The sequence below is a fragment of the Salmo trutta genome, chromosome 31, assembly GCF_901001165.1.
Source record: "Salmo trutta chromosome 31, fSalTru1.1, whole genome shotgun sequence".
Taxonomy (NCBI): Eukaryota; Metazoa; Chordata; class Actinopteri; order Salmoniformes; family Salmonidae; genus Salmo; species Salmo trutta.
The window spans coordinates 36,812,493-36,834,075 of NC_042987.1; the positions used below are offsets into that span (position 1 = coordinate 36,812,493).

At 41.9% G+C, this 21,583-nt stretch overlaps 16 non-coding genes across 16 annotated transcripts; 6 read left to right on the plus strand and 10 right to left on the minus strand.

Annotated features, from left to right (window-relative positions):
* Positions 1–5,576: 5,576 nt before the first annotated feature.
* On the minus strand, positions 5,577–5,649 carry trnak-uuu (transfer RNA lysine (anticodon UUU)). The gene has a single exon. It is a non-coding gene; the product is annotated as a tRNA-Lys (tRNA).
* Positions 5,650–7,882: 2,233 nt separating this feature from the next.
* On the minus strand, positions 7,883–7,955 carry trnak-uuu (transfer RNA lysine (anticodon UUU)). Its single transcript has one exon. It is a non-coding gene; the product is annotated as a tRNA-Lys (tRNA).
* Positions 7,956–8,122: 167 nt separating this feature from the next.
* trnaw-cca (transfer RNA tryptophan (anticodon CCA)) lies at positions 8,123–8,194 on the plus strand. Its single transcript has one exon. It is a non-coding gene; the product is annotated as a tRNA-Trp (tRNA).
* A 1,162-nt stretch (positions 8,195–9,356) lies between these two features.
* On the minus strand, positions 9,357–9,429 carry trnak-uuu (transfer RNA lysine (anticodon UUU)). The gene has a single exon. It is a non-coding gene; the product is annotated as a tRNA-Lys (tRNA).
* A 167-nt stretch (positions 9,430–9,596) lies between these two features.
* trnaw-cca (transfer RNA tryptophan (anticodon CCA)) lies at positions 9,597–9,668 on the plus strand. The gene has a single exon. It is a non-coding gene; the product is annotated as a tRNA-Trp (tRNA).
* Positions 9,669–12,280: 2,612 nt separating this feature from the next.
* Positions 12,281–12,353, minus strand: trnak-uuu (transfer RNA lysine (anticodon UUU)). The gene has a single exon. It is a non-coding gene; the product is annotated as a tRNA-Lys (tRNA).
* Positions 12,354–12,520: 167 nt separating this feature from the next.
* trnaw-cca (transfer RNA tryptophan (anticodon CCA)) lies at positions 12,521–12,592 on the plus strand. Its single transcript has one exon. It is a non-coding gene; the product is annotated as a tRNA-Trp (tRNA).
* Positions 12,593–13,756: 1,164 nt separating this feature from the next.
* On the minus strand, positions 13,757–13,829 carry trnak-uuu (transfer RNA lysine (anticodon UUU)). Its single transcript has one exon. It is a non-coding gene; the product is annotated as a tRNA-Lys (tRNA).
* Positions 13,830–15,229: 1,400 nt separating this feature from the next.
* trnak-uuu (transfer RNA lysine (anticodon UUU)) lies at positions 15,230–15,302 on the minus strand. The gene has a single exon. It is a non-coding gene; the product is annotated as a tRNA-Lys (tRNA).
* A 167-nt stretch (positions 15,303–15,469) lies between these two features.
* Positions 15,470–15,541, plus strand: trnaw-cca (transfer RNA tryptophan (anticodon CCA)). Its single transcript has one exon. It is a non-coding gene; the product is annotated as a tRNA-Trp (tRNA).
* A 1,161-nt stretch (positions 15,542–16,702) lies between these two features.
* Positions 16,703–16,775, minus strand: trnak-uuu (transfer RNA lysine (anticodon UUU)). Its single transcript has one exon. It is a non-coding gene; the product is annotated as a tRNA-Lys (tRNA).
* A 1,401-nt stretch (positions 16,776–18,176) lies between these two features.
* trnak-uuu (transfer RNA lysine (anticodon UUU)) lies at positions 18,177–18,249 on the minus strand. Its single transcript has one exon. It is a non-coding gene; the product is annotated as a tRNA-Lys (tRNA).
* A 1,400-nt stretch (positions 18,250–19,649) lies between these two features.
* trnak-uuu (transfer RNA lysine (anticodon UUU)) lies at positions 19,650–19,722 on the minus strand. Its single transcript has one exon. It is a non-coding gene; the product is annotated as a tRNA-Lys (tRNA).
* Positions 19,723–19,889: 167 nt separating this feature from the next.
* trnaw-cca (transfer RNA tryptophan (anticodon CCA)) lies at positions 19,890–19,961 on the plus strand. Its single transcript has one exon. It is a non-coding gene; the product is annotated as a tRNA-Trp (tRNA).
* A 1,163-nt stretch (positions 19,962–21,124) lies between these two features.
* On the minus strand, positions 21,125–21,197 carry trnak-uuu (transfer RNA lysine (anticodon UUU)). Its single transcript has one exon. It is a non-coding gene; the product is annotated as a tRNA-Lys (tRNA).
* A 167-nt stretch (positions 21,198–21,364) lies between these two features.
* trnaw-cca (transfer RNA tryptophan (anticodon CCA)) lies at positions 21,365–21,436 on the plus strand. Its single transcript has one exon. It is a non-coding gene; the product is annotated as a tRNA-Trp (tRNA).
* Positions 21,437–21,583: the final 147 nt, after the last annotated feature.

Here is a 21,583-nt window from a genome sequence, read left to right on the forward strand (position 1 = left end):
CTGGGCCCTGACAGTAAGTCTCAGTAAGACAGAAATAATGGACCAGGACCACGAATACAAATTACATCTAGACACCGTTGCCCTAGAGCACACAAAAAACTATACGTACCTCGGCCTAAAAATCAGCGCCACAGGTAACTTCCACAAAGCTGTGAACGATCTGAGAGACAAGACAAGAAGGACCTTCTATGCCATCAGGAACATAAAATTTGACATACCAATTAGGATCTGGCTTAAAATACTTGAATCAGTTATAGAACCCATTGCCCTTTATGGTTGTGAGGTCTGGGGTCCACTCACCAACCAATAATTCACAAAATGGGACAAACACCAAATTGAGACTATCCATGCAGAATTCCTCAAAAATATCCTCTGTGTACAACGTAAAACACCAAATAATGCATGCAGAGCAGAATTAGTCCGATGCCCGCTAATTATACAAATCTAGAAAAGAGCAGTTCAATTCTATAACCACCTAAAAGGAAGCAATTCCCAAACCTTCCATAACAAAGCTATCACCTACGGAGAGATTAACCTGGAGAAAAGTTCCCTAAGCAAGCTGGTCCTGGGGCTCTGTTCACAAACACAAACAAACCCCACAGAGCCACAGGACAGCAACACAATTAGACGCAACCAAATCATGAGAAAACAAAAACATAATTACTTGACACATTGTAAAGAATTTACAAAAAAACATATCAAACTAGAATGCTATTTGTCCCTAAACAGAGAGTACACAGTGGCAGAATACCTGACCACTGTGACTGACCCAAACTTAAGGACATCTTTGACTATGTACAGACTCAGTGAGCATAGCCTTGCTTTTGAGAAAGGCCGCTGAAGGCAGACCTGGCTCTCAAGAGAAGACAGGCTTGGTGCACACTGCCCACAAAATGAGGTGGAAACTGAGCTGCACATCCTAACCTTCTGCCAAATGTATGACCATATTAGAGACACATATTTCCCTCAGGTTACACAGACCCACAAAGAATTCGAAAACAAATCAAATTTTGATAAACTCCCATATCTATCAGGTGAAATACCACAGTGTGCCATCACAGCAGCAAGATTTCACTTGCTTTGACAATGTAAACATATGTTTCCCATGCCAAGAAAGCCCTTAAAGGGAATTGAATTGAGCTACAGAGAGAGAGCTACAGAGAGAGAGAGAGGGAGAGAGAGATACAGAGAGAGATACAGAGAGAGATACAGAGAGGGAGAGCTACAGAGAGAGAGCTATAGAGTGAGCGCTACAGAGAGAGAACTACAGAGAGAGCTACAGAGAGAGATATATATATAGAGAGAGCTACAGAGAGAGAGATATAGAGAGAGATACAGAGAGAGAGAGATACAGAGCGAGAGAGAGATACAGGGCGAGAGAAGAGAGCTACAGAAAGTGATACAGAGAGAGAGCTACAGAGAGAGATACAGAGAGTGATACAAAGAGATATAGAGAGAGAGCTACGGAGAGAGAGATACAGAGAGAGCTACAGAGAGAGAGCTACAGAGAGATACAGAGAGAGCTACAGAGAGAGAGCTACAGAAAGAGAGAGAGAGAGAGTGAGAGAGAGCTACAGAGAGAGATACAGAGAGTGATACAGAGAGAGAGAGCTACAGAGAGAGATACAGAGCGAGAGAGAGATACAGAGCGAGCGAGAGAGCTACAGAGCGTGATACAGAGAGAGAGCTACAGAGAGAGATACAGAGAGTGATACAGAGAGAGAGCTACAGAGAGAGAGCTACAGAGAGTGATACAGAGAGAGATACAGAGAGAGAGCTACAGAGAGTGATACAGAGAGAGAGCTACAGAGCGAGAGAGAGATACAGAGCGAGAGAGAGATACAGAGCGAGAGAGAGATACAGTGAGAGAGAGAGCTACAGAGAGTGATACAGAGAGAGTGATACAGAGAGAGAGCTACAGGGAGAGATACAGAGAGTGATACAGAGAGCTACAGAGAGAGCTACAGAGAGAGATACAGAGAGTAATACAGAGAGAGAGCTACAGAGAGATACAGAGAGAGATACAGAGTGAGAGAGAGATACAGAGCGAGAGAGAGAGCTACAGAGAGAGAGAGAGTGATACAGAGAGAGAGCTACAGAGAGAGAGAGAGAGAGAGAGAGAGAGAGCGAGAAGAAAGAGATGGGGAATGAGAAAGTGAGGGCCAGAAAGATAGAAATGCAAGTCTGCTCACCATTTGCTGCTCCCAATAAGCGATCTTCTAATAAACCCATGAATATTGATGCTACTAATCCTGGCCCATGAATATTGATTATTACCCTGGCTCATGGATATTGATGCTATTACCCTGGTCCATTAATTCTGATGCTATTACACTGGCGCATGAATATTGAAGCTACTAATCCTGGTCCATGAATATTGATTATTACCCTGGCACATGAATATTGATGCTATTACCCTGGTCCATGAATATTGATGATATTACCCTGGCACATGAATATTGATACTATTACCCTGGCCGTAAATGTCACTCAATTCCAGCCAATTTATTTGAGAGAACCATTTTGGCAGTGTGCAACAGAGAGAATCACACAGCTGGAGAGGTTATTCCACAGTGTTTTCACCAGATGTTATCAATGGAAACACAGCATCTCATGTCGTTACCTACAATCAGGTCACGCTAGGATGGAGCACTTTGCATTACGGCTTGGAAAAATGGCGGCATATTGCATCAATAAAAATAGACCCGGTCAAAAAAGGTCAGTCCTAAACTTCCATATAAGGTTGGTTATACCAATCAGCCTGTATAACGTTATGTTTTCTATTATTGTCTGAAAACACCATCCAACATCGATCGTTCACATACACGCAAACAGACATACACAGACACGCACACGCACACACACGCAAACACACACATACACACACACACGCAAACACACACACACACGCACAGACACACACATACATGCACACACACACACACACACACACACACACACACACACACACACATGCACACACACACACACATCATACACACACACATGCACACACACACATACACACACATACACACACACACACACGCACACAAACACACACACACATGCAAACAGACACACACACAAACACACATGCAAACAGACACACACACACACACACAAGAATGTTGTAACTCTGCAATGTGTCACTGTAGATATATGGCAGCAAAGATATGGAAGAATTGACTCTCCAAAGCCTGAGATTGGAGAGACTGCAGCCCCAAAGGTGATCCAGGGTTTTCTAGAACCCTGTTCCGTATGTTGTCTTTCCATCTTGGAGCTTTTGTCCTGGCTACACCTTCACTTGTGTGGCTTCCATGGAATACAGTAGGTTGTGTGACTACAATCTCAGCACCAAGAATGAAACCAGCTACTAAGGCTGTAACGAGACTAGACTACAATTAATTGACAATAGGACTGTTCTTAAAAGCTATTCTCCGTGGCTTTAACCTTCAGCACGACCCATATTGTTGCGCTGCTGATCAGACAAGTATCAGACCTATCACTGTGGCAGTCAAGTAAAGGTTCTAAAATGTCATTCCAATTTTTTACCTGATATTATCAATGTGTTCAGAGAATTTTTCGCAAAGGACAATGCCAAATACAGCATGAGCACAATCCTAACTTGAAATCTCAATCTAGTACTTAGCTATATGCCCATGATGGACCAGTTTTCTAATCTTCACAGAGTCCTTTTGACCAGTCTTCTAATCCTCACAGAGTCCTTTTGACCAGTCTTCTAATCCTCACAGAGTCCTTTTGACCAGTCTTCTAATCCTCACAGAGTCCTTTTGACCAGTCTTCTAATCCTCACAGAGTCCATTTGACCAGTCTTCTTATCCTCACAGAGTCCTTTTGACCAGTCTTCTAATCCTCACAGAGTCCCTTTGACCAGTCTTCTAATCCTCACAGAGTCCTTTTGACTAGTCTTCTAATCCTCACAGAGTCCTTTTGACCAGTCTTCTGATCTTCACAGTCCTTTTGACCAGTCTTTTAATCTTCACAGAGTCCCTTTGACCAGTCTTCTAATCCTCACAGAGTCCCTTTGACCAGTCTTCTAATCCTCACAGAGTCCTTTTGACCAGTCTTCTGATCTTCACAGTCCTTTTGACCAGTCTTTTAATCTTCACAGAGTCCTTTTGACCGGTCTTCTAATCTTCAGAGTTTTCATCCTCTTCCTCTATATCATCAGGTAGGGGTGGCTGCTCGGGGTCCTAACCTTTCTGTGCCACTGTGTCATGAACAAAGAAGGCCCTGGAAAAGGAAAGGTTAGGAAACAGGGGCAGTAGCTTTCTTATACACTGAGTGTACAAAACATTTCCAGGACATTGCTTTCACCTGGATTCACCTGGTCAGTCTATGATCCCTTATTGATGTCATTTGTTAAATCCACTTCAGTCAGTGTAGATGAAGTGGAGGAGACAGGTTAAAGACGGATTTTAAAGTCTTGAGACAATTAAGACATAGATTACGTATGTGTACCATTCAGAAGGTGAATGGGCAAGACAAAATATTTATCTGCCTTTGAATGGGGTACGTGAGTAGGTGCCAGGCACACCGGTTTGTGTCAAGAACTGCAATGCTGTTGGGGTTTTCACAGTTATCAAGAATGGTCCACCAACCAAAGGACATCCAGCCAACCTGACACAACTGTGGGAAGCATTGAAGTTAACATGGGCCAGCATCCCTGTGGAACGCTGGAGTCCATGCCCTAACGAATTGAAGCTGTTCTGAGGGCAAAAGGGGGGTGCAACTCAATATTAGTGAGATGTTCCTAATGTTTTATCAACTCAGTGTATATATATTAGTTGTGGTCCATCTATGTTGGAAGGGGAGAACTCCTTGTACATTTAGGAAAAGCCATGTATCTATCTATCCAAACATCAATCTTTTGATCCCACTGTCTGTCTGCCTATCTGTCTGGGATCTGTCTGTCTATAGTGATACAAACAAAATAGCCAATACAAGACAGTAACAGTAACAGTAACAGCAACATTAACAGCAACAGCAACAGCAACAGTAACAGTAACAGTAACAGCAACACTAACAGTAACATTAACAGCAACAGCAACATTAACAGCAAAAGCAACATTAACAGCAACAGCAACACTAACAGTAACATTAACAGTAACAGAAACAGCAACAGCAAAATTAACAGCAACAGCAACACTAACAGTAACAGCAAAATTAACAGCAACAGCAACATTAACAGTAACAGCAACATTAACAGCAACACTAACAGTAACAGCAACATTAACAGCAACACTAACAGCAACAGTAACAGCAACAGCAACATTAACAGTAACAGTAACAGCAACAGAAACATTACCACTACCAGTAACAGCAACAGTAACAGCAATAGCAATAGCAACAGCAACATTACCACTAACAGCAACAGCAACAGCAACAGTAACAGTAACAGCAACAGCAACAGTAACATTAACAGCAACAGCAACATTACAACTAACAGTAACAGCAAATTTAACACTAACAGCAACATTAACTTCTTATGGCTTGGGGGAAGTATTTCGACATCTGGACTGCCTACTGAAGGAAGGTGAACATTAAAGCAGCACCCAAACAGGGACTTGAACCCTGGACCCTCAGATTAAAAGTCTGATGCTCTACCGACTGAGCTATTCGGGCTCCTCATTTACTTATTTTCATACACCTAATCTGCCGGGCAGAGGCACGTGCTGACGAGGGGGCATTGTCAGATGGCACATTTCCCCAGAGAACCAGTCTCCATTCCAAATGATACAGTCAATGAAATCTGAACTAGGCATCCCCTCCAAAGATGCAATTTGTCCAAGACCTCGTGGTGCAATAGTAGCACGTCTGACTCCAGATCAGAAGGTTGTGTGCTCAAATCACGTCGTGGTCAAGATTTTTATGTGTGCAATCTCTAACTTCTTTAATCCTCAGGTTGTCAATTGTCTAAATACTCGATAATATTTCAACCGGACAATAGCGTATTCAATAGAAACGAAAAACAACGAAGGGTGCGCACTTGGTCATGTGCCAAACCAGCACTGCATGCTTCCTCAGTCCACTGACAGAAGGTCTCATTCTTCTTCATTTTTCGGAAAACAAGCCTTAAACAATGTCTAAAGACTGTTGACATCTATTGGAAGCCATAGGAACTGCAATCTGGGTCCTAACCCATTAGAAACTCAATAGGCATTCAATTGAAAACTTCCCACATCAAAAAAATCCCACTTCCCGGATGGATTTTCCTCAGATTTTCACCTGCCATATCAGTTCTGTTATACTCACAGACATCATTTGAACGGGTTTGTAAACTTTAGAGTGTGTTCTATCCAAATCAACCAATTCTATGCATATCCTAGCTTCTGGGCCTGAGTAACAGGCAGTTAACTTTGGGCACGCTTTTCATCCAGACGTCGAAATACTTCCCCCAAGCCATAAGAAGTTAAAACTTCTTGGGGCTATGTGGGACGTTAGCGTGCCACCCGTGGCGCACCCTATCAACAGCAGGTGCATTTCAAGAGCGGCAAATTTGAAACCTAATAAATGTCAAAATTCAAGTTTTTCAAACATACAACTATCTGACACCCTTTGAAAGATAAACATCTCCTTAATCTAACCATGTTGTCCGATTTCAAAAAGGTTTTACGGCGAAAGCATAAAGTTAGGTTATGTTAGGAGAGTACATTGACAATAGCTGTGTGTACTGTATTGTCAATTCAAAGACAGGCGTCACCAAAACCATAAAATCAGCTAAAATTATGCACTAACCTTTTACAATCTCCATCAGATGACACTCCTAGGACATTATGTTAGACAATGCATGCATTTTTAGTTCTATCAAGTTCATATTTATATCCAAAAACAGCGTTTTACTATGGCGTTGATGTTCAGGAAATCGTTTCCCTCCAATACCGGCAGTCAAGTCATGACAACAAAATAATTAATTAATATTAGAAAACATTGGTAAAATATTATATTGTCATTCAAAGAATTATAGATTTACATCTCTTGAACGCAATCGACTTGCCAGATTTAAAAATAACCTTACTGGGAAATCACACTGCAATAATCTGAGCACTGCGCCAGAAAAATACGCATTGCGATACAGACTAACCGCCATGTTGGAGAGATCTAAAATCGAAAATACTATGTAAATAATCCATTACCTTTGATTCTCTTCATCAGATGTCACTTCCAAAGAATCCCAGGTCCATAACGAATGTAGTTTTGTTCAAAAAAGCTCATCATTTATGTCCAAAAACCTCCGTGTTGTAGCACATGATCTAAGCCAGCCGGACTTCACTTCACTTCAAGAACGGAAAAAATATATTTACGTTCGTTCAAACATGTCAAACGTTGTATCGCATAAATCATTAGGGCCTTTTTTAACCAGAACATGAATAAAATTCAAGGCGGACCATTGGGTTCTCTTTTAAAACGTTTCGGAATGAGAGTACCCACCATCAACTCGCGCGCCAGGTGTCTAATGGGCCATCACGTTCCAAGGCTCTTCTTCAGTCAGATCTCACTGTAGAAGACTCAAAACACTTTGTAAAGGCTGGGGACATCTTGTGGAAGCAATAGGAAGTGCCAAAACATTCCTCACCCCCTTTGTTTTTCAATGGTATAGGCTTAAAGTCAATTCAACACATCAGGTATCCACTTCCTGTCAGAATCTGTCTCAGGGTTTTGCCTGCCAAATGAGTTCTGTTATACTCACAGACACCATACAAACAGTTTTAGAAACTTTAGGGTGTTTTCTATCCATATATAATAAGTATATGCATATTGTAGTTACTGGGTAGGATTAGTAACCAGATTAAATCGGGTACATTTTTTTATCCAGCCGTGAAAATACTGCCCCCTATACCCTAACAGGTTAAAGCAGCGCCCGAACAGGGACTTGAACCCTGGACCCTCAGATTAAAAGTCTGATGCTCTACCGACTGAGCTATTCGGTCTCTAAATTGACTTATTTTCATACACCTAACCTGCCGGGCAGAGGCACGTGCTGACGAGGGGGCATTGTCAGATGGAACATTTCCCCAGAGAACCAGGCCTCCATTCCAAATGATACAGTCAACGAAATCTGAACTAGGCATCCCCTCCAAAGATGTAATTTGTCCAAGACCTCGTGGCGCAACGGTAGCGCGTCTGACTCCAGATCAGAAGGTTGTGTGTTCAAATCACGTCGTGGTCAGGGATTTTATGTGTGCAATCTCTACCTTCCTTACACAGCAAAGTCAATGAATCAGCACAAGTACCAATGTGGCTTACAGTACAAATCTTGAAGGAAAACAACCAAACCAATGCTGCTTTCGATGACAATTGTCTCTCATAAAAGCCTGGCACACTGCAAATTCCCAGATCAGACGATGCTGTGTGATTGATTGACACACTTAAATCATTCTTTGAACACGGATTTTAACTTCTTATGGCTTGGGGGAAGTATTTCGACGTCTGGATGAAAAGCGTGCCCAAAGTTAACTGCCTGTTACTCAGGCCCAGAAGCTATGATATGCATAGAATTGGTTGATTTGGATAGAACACACTCTAAAGTTTCCAAAACCGTTGAAATAATGTCTGTGAGTATAACAGAACTGATATGGCAGGTGAAAATCTGAGGAAAATCCATCCGGGAAGTGGGATTTTTTTGATGTGGGAAGTTTTCAATTGAATGCCTATTGAGTTTCTAATGGGTTAGGACCCAGATTGCAGTTCCTATGGCTTCCAATAGATGTCAACAGTCTTTAGACATTGTTTAAGGCTTGTTTTCCGAAAAATGTAGAAGAATGAGACCTTCTGTCAGTGGACTGAGGAAGCATGCAGTGCTGGTTTGGCACATGACCAAGTGCGCACCCTTCGTTGTTTTTGGTTTCTATTGAATACGCTATTGTCCGGTTGAAATATTATCGAGTATTTAGACAATTGACAACCTGAGGATTAATTATAAAAATCGTTTGACATGTTTCAACAAACTTTACCGGTACTATTCGGACGTATTCGTCTGCGTGATTTGACCGCCTTTGAGCCAGTGGATTACTGAACACAACGGGCCAACAAAACTGCGTTTTTGGGATATAAAGAGGGACTTTATCGAATAAAACAAAAATGTATTGTGTAGCTGGGACTCTTGTGACTGCAACCAGATGAAGATCTTCAAAGTTAAGTGATTAATTTGATCGCTATTTCTGACTTTCGTGACTCCTCTAATTGGTTGGAAAATGTTTGTATGCTTTTGGAAGCGGGACACTGTCCTCAGATAATCACATGGTATGCTTTCGCAGTAAAGCCATTTTTAAATCTGACAGAAGGCAAGAATTGAAAGACTGCCTACTGAAGGAAGGTGAACATTAAAGCAGTGCCCGAACAGGGACTTGAACCCTGGACCCTCAGATTAAAAGTCTGATGCTCTACCGACTGAGCTATTCGGGCTCTGAATTGACTTATTTTCATATACCTAACCTGCCGGGCAGAGGCACGTGCTGACGAGGGGGCATTGTCAGATGGAACATTTCCCCAGAGAACCAGGCCTCCATTCCAAATGATACAGTCAACGAAATCTGAACTAGGCATCCCCTCCAAAGATGCAATTTGTCCAGGACCTCGTGGCGCAACGGTAGCGCGTCTAACTCCAGATCAGAAGGTTGTGTGTTCAAATCACGTCGTGGTCAGGGTTTTTATGTGTGCAATCTCTAACTTCTTTAAACAGCGAAGTCAATGAATCAGCACAAGTACCAATGTGGCTTACAGTACAAATCTTGAACGAAAACAACCAAACCAATGCTGCTTTCGATGACAATTGTCTCTCATAAAAGCCTGGAACACTGCAAATTCACAGATCAGACGATGCTCTGTGATTGATTGACAGACTTAAATCATTCTTTGATCACGGATTTTAACTTCTTATGGCTTGGGGGAAGTATTTCGACGTCTGGATGAAAAGCGTGCCCAAAGTTAACCTGTTACATCTAGGGGGCAGTATTTTCACGGCTGGATAAAAAACGTACCCGATTTAATCTGATTATTAGTCCTGCCCAGAAACTGGAATATGCATATAATTATTAGCTTTGGAGAGAAAACACTCCAAAGTTTCTGAAACTGTTTGAATGGTGTCTGTGAGTATAACAGAACTCCTATGGCAGGCAAAAACCTGAGATGCTTCTGTTCAGGAAGTACCCTGTCTGAACATTTCTTGCCCTTCTTGATTCTCTCTATCGTTTACAAAGGATCTCTGCTCTTACGTGACACTTCTCACGTCAACAATGGAGTCTCACAGCCCGGGAAAAACAGGAATGATGTCATTCAAAGCCCTGGCTGAAGCACACGAGAGCAAATGCTGAGTGGTCAGTCAATGGACTAAGCCTTAGGCGCGTGACACGCCCCGCCCCCGGCTTTTGGTTTTTTCCTCAGTTTACAGACAGGCAGATTCCCGGTCGGAATATTATCGCTTCTCTACGAGATAAATTGCATAAATATTGGTTTTAAACAGCGGTTGACATGCTTCGAAGTACGGTAATGGAATATTTCGAAATTTTTTGTCATATTTTGCGTCATGCTCGTGGCCGAGATTTAGCGTTGGGATAGTGTCTAGAACGCACGAACAAAACGTCGCTGTTTGGATATAACGATGGATTATTTGGGACCAAACCTACATTTGTTATTGAAGTAGAAGTCCTGGCAGTGTATTCTGATGAAGAACAAGCAAGGTAAGAACATTTTTCTTATAGGAAATGTGATTTTGGTGAAGGCTACACTGGGTGGGTGTCTAAATAGCTAGCCCTGTAACGCCGGGCTATGTACTTACATTATTGCAAAATGTGCTTCATCCGAAAAGCTATTTTAAAATCGGACATATCGAGTGCATAGAGGAGTTCTGTATCTATAATTCTTAAAATAATTGTTATGCTTTTTGTGAACGTTTATCGTGAGTAATTTAGTAAAATCACCGGAAGTGTTCGGTGGGAATGCTAGTTCTGAACGTCACATGCTAATGTAAAAAGCTGGTTTTTGATATAAATATGAACTTGATTGAACAGACATGCATGTATTGTATAACACAATGTCCTAGGTGTGTCATCTGATGAAGATCATCAAAGGTTAGTGCTGCATTTAGATATGGTTTGGGTTTATGTGACATGATATGCTAGCTTGAAAAATGGCTGTGTGATTATTCCTGGCTGGGTACTCTGCTGACATAATCTAATGTTTTGCTTTCGCTGTAAAGCCTTTTTGAAATCGGACAGTTTGGTTAGATAAAGGAGAGTCTTGTCTTTAAATAGCTGTAACATAGTCATATGTTTGAAAAGTGTAAGTTTTCGGATTTAGAGGAGTTTGAATTTCGCGCCCCGCCCATCATTGGATATTGGAGCAGACGTTCCGCTAGCGGAACGTGTAGATGTAAGAGGTTAACTGCCTGTTACTCAGGCCCAGAAGCTATGATATGCATAGAATTGGTTGATTCGGATAGAACACACTCTAAAGTTTCCAAAACCGTTGAAATAATGTCTGTGAGTATAACAGAACTGATATGGCAGGTGAAAATCTGAGGAAAATCCATCCGGGAAGTGGGATTTTTTTGATGTGGGAAGTTTTCAATTGAATGCCTATTGAGTTTCTAATGGGTTAGGACCCAGATTGCAGTTCCTATGGCTTCCAATAGATGTCAACAGTCTTTAGACATTGTTTAAGGCTTGTTTTCTGAAAAATGTAGAAGAATGAGACCTTCTGTCAGTGGACTGAGGAAGCATGCAGTGCTGGTTTGGCACATGACCAAGTGCGCACCCTTCGTTGTTTTTCGTTTCTATTGAATACGCTATTGTCCGGTTGAAATATTATCGAGTATTTAGACAATTGACAACCTGAGGATTAATTCTAAAAATCGTTTGACATGTTTCAACAAACTTTACCGGTACTATTCGGACGTATTCGTCTGCGTGATTTGACCGCCTTTGAGCCAGTGGATTACTGAACACAACGGGCCAACAAAACTGAGTTTTTGGGATATAAAGAGGGACTTTATCGAACAAAACAAAAATGTATTGTGTAGCTGGGACTCTTGTGACTGCAACCAGATGAAGATCTTCAAAGTTAAGTGATTAATTTGATCGCTATTTCTGACTTTCGTGACTCCTCTAATTGGTTGGAAAATGTTTGTATGCTTTTGGAAGCGGGGCACTGTCCTCAGATAATCACATGGTATGCTTTCGCAGTAAAGCCATTTTTAAATCTGACAGAAGGCAAGAATTGAAAGACTTCCTACTGAAGAAGGTGAACATTAAAGCAGTGCCTGAACAGGGACTTGAACCCTGGACCCTCAGATTAAAAGTCTGATGCTCTACCGACTGAGCTATTCGGGCTCTGAATTGACTTATTTTCATACACCTAACCTGCCGGGCAGAGGCACGTGCTGACGAGGGGGCATTGTCAGATGGAACATTTCCCCAGAGAACCAGGCCTCCATTCCAAATGATACAGTCAACGAAATCTGAACTAGGCATCCCCTCCAAAGATGCAATTTGTCCAAGACCTCGTGGCGCAATGGTAGCGCGTCTGACTCCAGATCAGAAGGTTGTGTGTTCAAATCATGTCGTGGTCAGGGTTTTTATGTGTGCAATCTCTAACTTCTTTAAACAGCGAAGTCAATGAATCAGCACAAGTACCAATGTGGCTTACAGTACAAATCTTGAACGAAAACAACCAAACCAATGCTGCTTTCGATGACAATTGTCTCTCATAAAAGCCTGGCACACTGCAAATTCCCAGATCAGACGATGCTGTGTGATTGATTGACAGACTTAAATCATTCTTTGAACACGGATTTTAACTTCTTATGGCTTGGGGGAAGTATTTCGACGTCTGGATGAAAAGCGTGCCCAAAGTTAACTGCCTGTTACTCAGGCCCAGAAGCTATGATATGCATAGAATTGGTTAGATTTGGATAGAACACACTCTAAAGTTTCCAAAACCGTTGAAATAATGTCTGTGAGTATAACAGAACTGATATGGCAGGTGAAAATCTGAGGAAAATCCATCCGGGAAGTGGGATTTTTTTTGATGTGGGAAGTTTTCAATTGAATGCCTATTGAGTTTCTAATGGGTTAGGACCCAGATTGCAGTTCCTATGGCTTCCAATAGATGTCAACAGTCTTTAGACATTGTTTAAGGCTTGTTTTCCGAAAAATGAAGAAGAATGAGACCTTCTGTCAGTGGACTGAGGAAGCATGCAGTGCTGGTTTGGCACATGACCAAGTGCGCACCCTTAGTTGTTTTTCGTTTCTATTGAATACGCTATTGTCCGGTTGAAATATTATCGAGTATTTAGACAATTGACAACCTGAGGATTAATTCTAAAAATCGTTTGACATGTTTCAACAAACTTTACCGGTACTATTCGGACATATTCGTCTGCGTGATTTGACCGCCTTTGAGCCAGTGGATTACTGAACACAACGGGCCAACAAAACTGAGTTTTTGGGATATAAAGAGGGACTTTATCGAACAAAACAAAAATGTATTGTGTAGCTGGGACTCTTGTGACTGCAACCAGATGAAGATCTTCAAAGGTAAGTGATTAATTTGATCGCTATTTCTGACTTTCGTGACTCCTCTAATTGGTTGGAAAATGTTTGTATGCTTTTGGAAGCGGGGCACTGTCCTCAGATAATCACATGGTATGCTTTCGCAGTAAAGCCATTTTTAAATCTGACAGAAAGCAAGAATTGAAAGACTGCCTACTGAAGGAAGGTGAACATTAAAGCAGCGCCCGAACAGGGACTTGAACCCTGGACCCTCAGATTAAAAGTCTGATGCTCTACCGACTGAGCTATTCGGGCTCTGAATTGACTTATTTTCATACACCTAACCTGCCGGGCAGAGGCACGTGCTGACGAGGGGGCATTGTCAGATGGAACATTTCCCCAGAGAACCAGGCCTCCATTCCAAATGATACAGTCAACGAAATCTGAACTAGGCATCCCCTCCAAAGATGCAATTTGTCCAAGACCTCGTGGCGCAACTGTAGCGCGTCTGACTCCAGATCAGAAGGTTGTATGTTCAAATCACGTCGTGGTCAGGGTTTTTATGTGTGCAATCTCTAACTTCTTTAAACAGCGAAGTCAATGAATCAGCACAAGTACCAATGTGGCTTACAGTACAAATCTTGAACGAAAACAACCAAACCAATGCTGCTTTCGATGACAATTGTCTCTCATAAAAGCCTGGCACACTGCAAATTCCCAGATCAGACGATGCTGTGTGATTGATTGACAGACTTAAATCATTCTTTGAACACGGATTTTAACTTCTTATGGCTTGGGGGAAGTATTTCGACGTCTGGATGAAAAGCGTGCCCAAAGTTAACTGCCTGTTACTCAGGCCCAGAAGCTAGGATATGCATAGAATTGGTAGATTTGGATAGAACACACTCTAAAGTTTCCAAAACCGTTGAAATAATGTCTGTGAGTATAACAGAACTGATATGGCAGGTGAAAATCTGAGGAAAATCCATCCGGGAAGTGGGATTTTTTTGATGTGGGAAGTTTTCAATTGAATGCCTATTGAGTTTCTAATGGGTTAGGACCCAGATTGCAGTTCCTATGGCTTCCAATAGATGTCAACAGTCTTTAGACATTGTTTAAGGCTTGTTTTCCGAAAAATGAAGAAGAATGAGACCTTCTGTCAGTGGACTGAGGAAGCATGCAGTGCTGGTTTGGCACATGACCAAGTGCGCACCCTTCGTTGTTTTTGGTTTCTATTGAATACGCTATTGTCCGGTTGAAATATTATCGAGTATTTAGACAATTGACAACCTGAGGATTAATTATAAAAATCGTTTGACATGTTTCAACAAACTTTACCGGTACTATTCGGACATATTCGTCTGCGTGATTTGACCGCCTTTGAGCCAGTGGATTACTGAACACAACGGGCCAACAAAACTGAGTTTTTGGGATATAAAGAGGGACTTTATCGAACAAAACAAAAATGTATTGTGTAGCTGGGACTCTTGTGACTGCAACCAGATGAAGATCTTCAAAGGTAAGTGATTAATTTGATCGCTATTTCTGACTTTCGTGACTCCTCTAATTGGTTGGAAAATGTTTGTATGCTTTTGGAAGCGGGGCACTGTCCTCAGATAATCACATGGTATGCTTTCGCAGTAAAGCCATTTTTAAATCTGACAGAAGGCAAGAATTGAAAGACTTCCTACTGAAGAAGGTGAACATTAAAGCAGTGCCTGAACAGGGACTTGAACCCTGGACCCTCAGATTAAAAGTCTGATGCTCTACCGACTGAGCTATTCGGGCTCTGGATTGACTTATTTTCATACACCTAACCTGCCGGGCAGAGGCACGTGCTGACGAGGGGGCATTGTCAGATGGAACATTTCCCCAGAGAACCAGGCCTCCATTCCAAATGATACAGTCAACGAAATCTGAACTAAGCATCCCCTCCAAAGATACAATTTGTCCAAGACCTCGTGGCGCAACGGTAGCGCGTCTGACTCCAGATCAGAAGGTTGTGTGTTCAAATCACGTCGTGGTCAGGGTTTTTATGTGTGCAATCTCTAACTTCTTTAAACAGCGAAGTCAATGAATCAGCACAAGTACCAATGTGGCTTACAGTACAAATCTTGAACGAAAACAACCAAACCAATGCTGCTTTCGATGACAATTGTCTCTCATAAAAGCCTGGCGCACTGCAAATTCCCAGATCAGACGATGCTGTGTGATTGATTGACAGACTTAAATCATTCTTTGAACACGGATTTTAACTTCTTATGGCTTGGGGGAAGTATTTCGACGTCTGGATGAAAAGCGTGCCCAAAGTTAACTGCCTGTTACTCAGGCCCAGAAGCTAGGATATGCATAGAATTGGTAGATTTGGATAGAACACACTCTAAAGTTTCCAAAACCGTTGAAATAATGTCTGTGAGTATAACAGAACTGATATGGCAGGTGAAAATCTGAGGAAAATCCATCCGGGAAGTGGGATTTTTTTGATGTGGGAAGTTTTCAATTGAATGCCTATTGAGTTTCTAATGGGTTAGGACCCAGATTGCAGTTCCTATGGCTTCCAATAGATGTCAACAGTCTTTAGACATTGTTTAAGGCTTGTTTTCCGAAAAATGAAGAAGAATGAGACCTTCTGTCAGTGGACTGAGGAAGCATGCAGTGCTGGTTTGGCACATGACCAAGTGCGCACCCTTCGTTGTTTTTCGTTTCTATTGAATACGCTATTGTCCGGTTGAAATATTATCGAGTATTTAGACAATTGACAACCTGAGGATTAATTATAAAAATCGTTTGACATGTTTCAACAAACTTTACCGGTACTATTCGGACGTATTCGTCTGCGTGATTTGACCGCCTTTGAGCCAGTGGATTACTGAACACAACGGGCCAACAAAACTGAGTTTTTGGGATATAAAGAGGGACTTTATCGAACAAAACAAAAATGTATTGTGTAGCTGGGACTCTTGTGACTGCAACCAGATGAAGATCTTCAAAGTTAAGTGATTAATTTGATCGCTATTTCTGACTTTCGTGACTCCTCTAATTGGTTGGAAAATGTTTGTATGCTTTTGGAAGCGGGGCACTGTCCTCAGATAATCACATGGTATGCTTTCGCAGTAAAGCCATTTTTAAATCTGACAGATGCAAGAATTGAAAGACTGCCTACTGAAGGAAGGTGAACATTAAAGCAGCGCCCGAACAGGGACTTGAACCCTGGACCCTCAGATTAAAAGTCTGATGCTCTACCGACTGAGCTATTCGGGCTCTGAATTGACTTATTTTCATACACCTAACCTGCCGGGCAGAGGCACGTGCTGACGAGGGGGCATTGTCAGATGGAACATTTCCCCAGAGAACCAGGCCTCCATTCCAAATGATACAGTCAACGAAATCTGAACTAGGCATCCCCTCCAAAGATGCAATTTGTCCAAGACCTCGTGGCGCAACTGTAGCGCGTCTGACTCCAGATCAGAAGGTTGTATGTTCAAATCACGTCGTGGTCAGGGTTTTTATGTGTGCAATCTCTAACTTCTTTAAACAGCGAAGTCAATGAATCAGCACAAGTACCAATGTGGCTTACAGTACAAATCTTGAACGAAAACAACCAAACCAATGCTGCTTTCGATGACAATTGTCTCTCATAAAAGCCTGGCACACTGCAAATTCCCAGATCAGACGATGCTGTGTGATTGATTGACAGACTTAAATCATTCTTTGAACACGGATTTTAACTTCTTATGGCTTGGGGGAAGTATTTCGACGTCTGGATGAAAAGCGTGCCCAAAGTTAACTGCCTGTTACTCAGGCCCAGAAGCTATGATATGCATAGAATTGGTAGATTTGGATAGAACACACTCTAAAGTTTCCAAAACCGTTGAAATAATGTCTGTGAGTATAACAGAACTGATATGGCAGGTGAAAATCTGAGGAAAATCCATCCGGGAAGTGGGATTTTTTTTGATGTGGGAAGTTTTCAATTGAATGCCTATTGAGTTTCTAATGGGTTAGGACCCAGATTGCAGTTCCTATGGCTTCCAATAGATGTCAACAGTCTTTAGACATTGTTTAAGGCTTGTTTTCTGAAAAATGAAGAAGAATGAGACCTTCTGTCAGTGGACTGAGGAAGCATGCAGTGCTGGTTTGGCACATGACCAAGTGCGCACCCTTCGTTGTTTTTCGTTTCTATTGAATACGCTATTGTCCGGTTGAAATATTATCGAGTATTTAGACAATTGACAACCTGAGGATTAATTCTAAAAATCGTTTGACATGTTTCAACAAACTTTACCGGTACTATTCGGACGTATTCGTCTGCGTGATTTGACCGCCTTTGAGCCAGTGGATTACTGAACACAACGGGCCAACAAAACTGAGTTTTTGGGATATAAAGAGGGACTTTATCGAACAAAACAAAAATGTATTGTGTAGCTGGGACTCTTGTGACTGCAACCAGATGAAGATCTTCAAAGGTAAGTGATTAATTTGATCGCTATTTCTGACTTTCGTGACTCCTCTAATTGGTTGGAAAATGTTTGTATGCTTTTGGAAGCGGGGCACTGTCCTCAGATAATCACATGGTATGCTTTCGCAGTAAAGCCATTTTTAAATCTGACAGAAGCAAGAATTGAAAGACTGCCTACTGAAGGAAGGTGAACATTAAAGCAGCGCCCGAACAGGGACTTGAACCCTGGACCCTCAGATTAAAAGTCTGATGCTCTACCGACTGAGCTATTCGGGCTCTGAATTGACTTATTTTCATACACCTAACCTGCCGGGCAGAGGCACGTGCTGACGAGGGGGCATTGTCAGATGGAACATTTCCCCAGAGAACCAGGCCTCCATTCCAAATGATACAGTCAACGAAATCTGAACTAGGCATCCCCTCCAAAGATGCAATTTGTCCAAGACCTCGTGGCGCAACTGTAGCGCGTCTGACTCCAGATCAGAAGGTTGTATGTTCAAATCACGTCGTGGTCAGGGTTTTTATGTGTGCAATCTCTAACTTCTTTAAACAGCGAAGTCAATGAATCAGCACAAGTACCAATGTGGCTTACAGTACAAATCTTGAACGAAAACAACCAAACCAATGCTGCTTTCGATGACAATTGTCTCTCATAAAAGCCTGGCACACTGCAAATTCCCAGATCAGACGATGCTGTGTGATTGATTGACAGACTTAAATCATTCTTTGAACACGGATTTTAACTTCTTATGGCTTGGGGGAAGTATTTCGACGTCTGGATGAAAAGCGTGCCCAAAGTTAACTGCCTGTTACTCAGGCCCAGAAGCTAGGATATGCATAGAATTGGTAGATTTGGATAGAACACACTCTAAAGTTTCCAAAACCGTTGAAATAATGTCTGTGAGTATAACAGAACTGATATGGCAGGTGAAAATCTGAGGAAAATCCATCCGGGAAGTGGGATTTTTTTGATGTGGGAAGTTTTCAATTGAATGCCTATTGAGTTTCTAATGGGTTAGGACCCAGATTGCAGTTCCTATGGCTTCCAATAGATGTCAACAGTCTTTAGACATTGTTTAAGGCTTGTTTTCCGAAAAATGAAGAGAATGAGACCTTCTGTCAGTGGACTGAGGAAGCATGCAGTGCTGGTTTGGCACATGACCAAGTGCGCACCCTTCGTTGTTTTTGGTTTCTATTGAATACGCTATTGTCCGGTTGAAATATTATCGAGTATTTAGACAATTGACAACCTGAGGATTAATTATAAAAATCGTTTGACATGTTTCAACAAACTTTACCGGTACTATTCGGACGTATTCGTCTGCGTGATTTGACCGCCTTTGAGCCAGTGGATTACTGAACACAACGGGCCAACAAAACTGAGTTTTTGGGATATAAAGAGGGACTTTATCGAATAAAACAAAAATGTATTGTGTAGCTGGGACTCTTGTGACTGCAACCAGATGAAGATCTTCAAAGTTAAGTGATTAATTTGATCGCTATTTCTGACTTTCATGACTCCTCTAATTGGTTGGAAAATGTTTGTATGCTTTTGGAAGCGGGGCACTGTCCTCAGATAATCACATGGTATGCTTTCGCAGTAAAGCCATTTTTAAATCTGACAGAAAGCAAGAATTGAAAGACTGCCTACTGAAGGAAGGTGAACATTAAAGCAGCGCCCGAACAGGGACTTGAACCCTGGACCCTCAGATTAAAAGTCTGATGCTCTACCGACTGAGCTATTCGGGCTCTGAATTGACTTATTTTCATACACCTAACCTGCCGGGCAGAGGCACGTGCTGACGAGGGGGCATTGTCAGATGGAACATTTCCCCAGAGAACCAGGCCTCCATTCCAAATGATACAGTCAACGAAATCTGAACTAGGCATCCCCTCCAAAGATGCAATTTGTCCAAGACCTCGTGGCGCAACGGTAGCGCGTCTAACTCCAGATCAGAAGGTTTTGTGTTCAAATCACGTCGTGGTCAGGGTTTTTATGTGTGCAATCTCTAACTTCTTTAAACAGCGAAGTCAATGAATCAGCACAAGTACCAATGTGGCTTACAGTACAAATCTTGAACGAAAACAACCAAACCAATGCTGCTTTCGATGACAATTGTCTCTCATAAAAGCCTGGCACACTGCAAATTCCCAGATCAGACGATGCTGTGTGATTGATTGACACACTTAAATCATTCTTTGAACACGGATTTTAACTTCTTATGGCTTGGGGGAAGTATTTCGACGTCTGGATGAAAAGCGTGCCCAAAGTTAACTGCCTGTTACTCAGGCCCAGAAGCTATGATATGCATAGAATTGGTAGATTTGGATAGAACACACTCTAAAGTTTCCAAAACCGTTGAAATAATGTCTGTGAGTATAACAGAACTGATATGGCAGGTGAAAATCTGAGGAAAATCCATCCGGGAAGTGGGATTTTTTTTGATGTGGGAAGTTTTCAATTGAATGCCTATTGAGTTTCTAATGGGTTAGGACCCAGATTGCAGTTCCTATGGCTTCCAATAGATGTCAACAGTCTTTAGACATTGTTTAAGGCTTGTTTTCCGAAAAATGAAGAAGAATGAGACCTTCTGTCAGTGGACTGAGGAAGCATGCAGTGCTGGTTTGGCACATGACCAAGTGCGCACCCTTCGTTGTTTTTGGTTTCTATTGAATACGCTATTGTCCGGTTGAAATATTATCGAGTATTTAGACAATTGACAACCTGAGGATTAATTCTAAAAATCGTTTGACATGTTTCAACAAACTTTACCGGTACTATTCGGACATATTCGTCTGCGTGATTTGACCGCCTTTGAGCCAGTGGATTACTGAACACAACGGGCCAACAAAACTGAGTTTTTGGGATATAAAGAGGGACTTTATCGAATAAAACAAAAATGTATTGTGTAGCTGGGACTCTTGTGACTGCAACCAGATGAAGATCTTCAAAGGTAAGTGATTAATTTGATCGCTATTTCTGACTTTCATGACTCCTCTAATTGGTTGGAAAATGTTTGTATGCTTTTGGAAGCGGGGCACTGTCCTCAGATAATCACATGGTATGCTTTCGCAGTAAAGCCATTTTTAAATCTGACAGAAAGCAAGAATTGAAAGACTGCCTACTGAAGGAAGGTGAACATTAAAGCAGCGCCCGAACAGGGACTTGAACCCTGGACCCTCAGATTAAAAGTCTGATGCTCTACCGACTGAGCTATTCGGGCTCTGAATTGACTTATTTTCATACACCTAACCTGCCGGGCAGAGGCACGTGCTGACGAGGGGGCATTGTCAGATGGAACATTTCCCCAGAGAACCAGGCCTCCATTCCAAATGATACAGTCAACGAAATCTGAACTAGGCATCCCCTCCAAAGATGCAATTTGTCCAAGACCTCGTGGCGCAACGGTAGCGCGTCTAACTCCAGATCAGAAGGTTTTGTGTTCAAATCACGTCGTGGTCAGGGTTTTTATGTGTGCAATCTCTAACTTCTTTAAACAGCGAAGTCAATGAATCAGCACAAGTACCAATGTGGCTTACAGTACAAATCTTGAACGAAAACAACCAAACCAATGCTGCTTTCGATGACAATTGTCTCTCATAAAAGCCT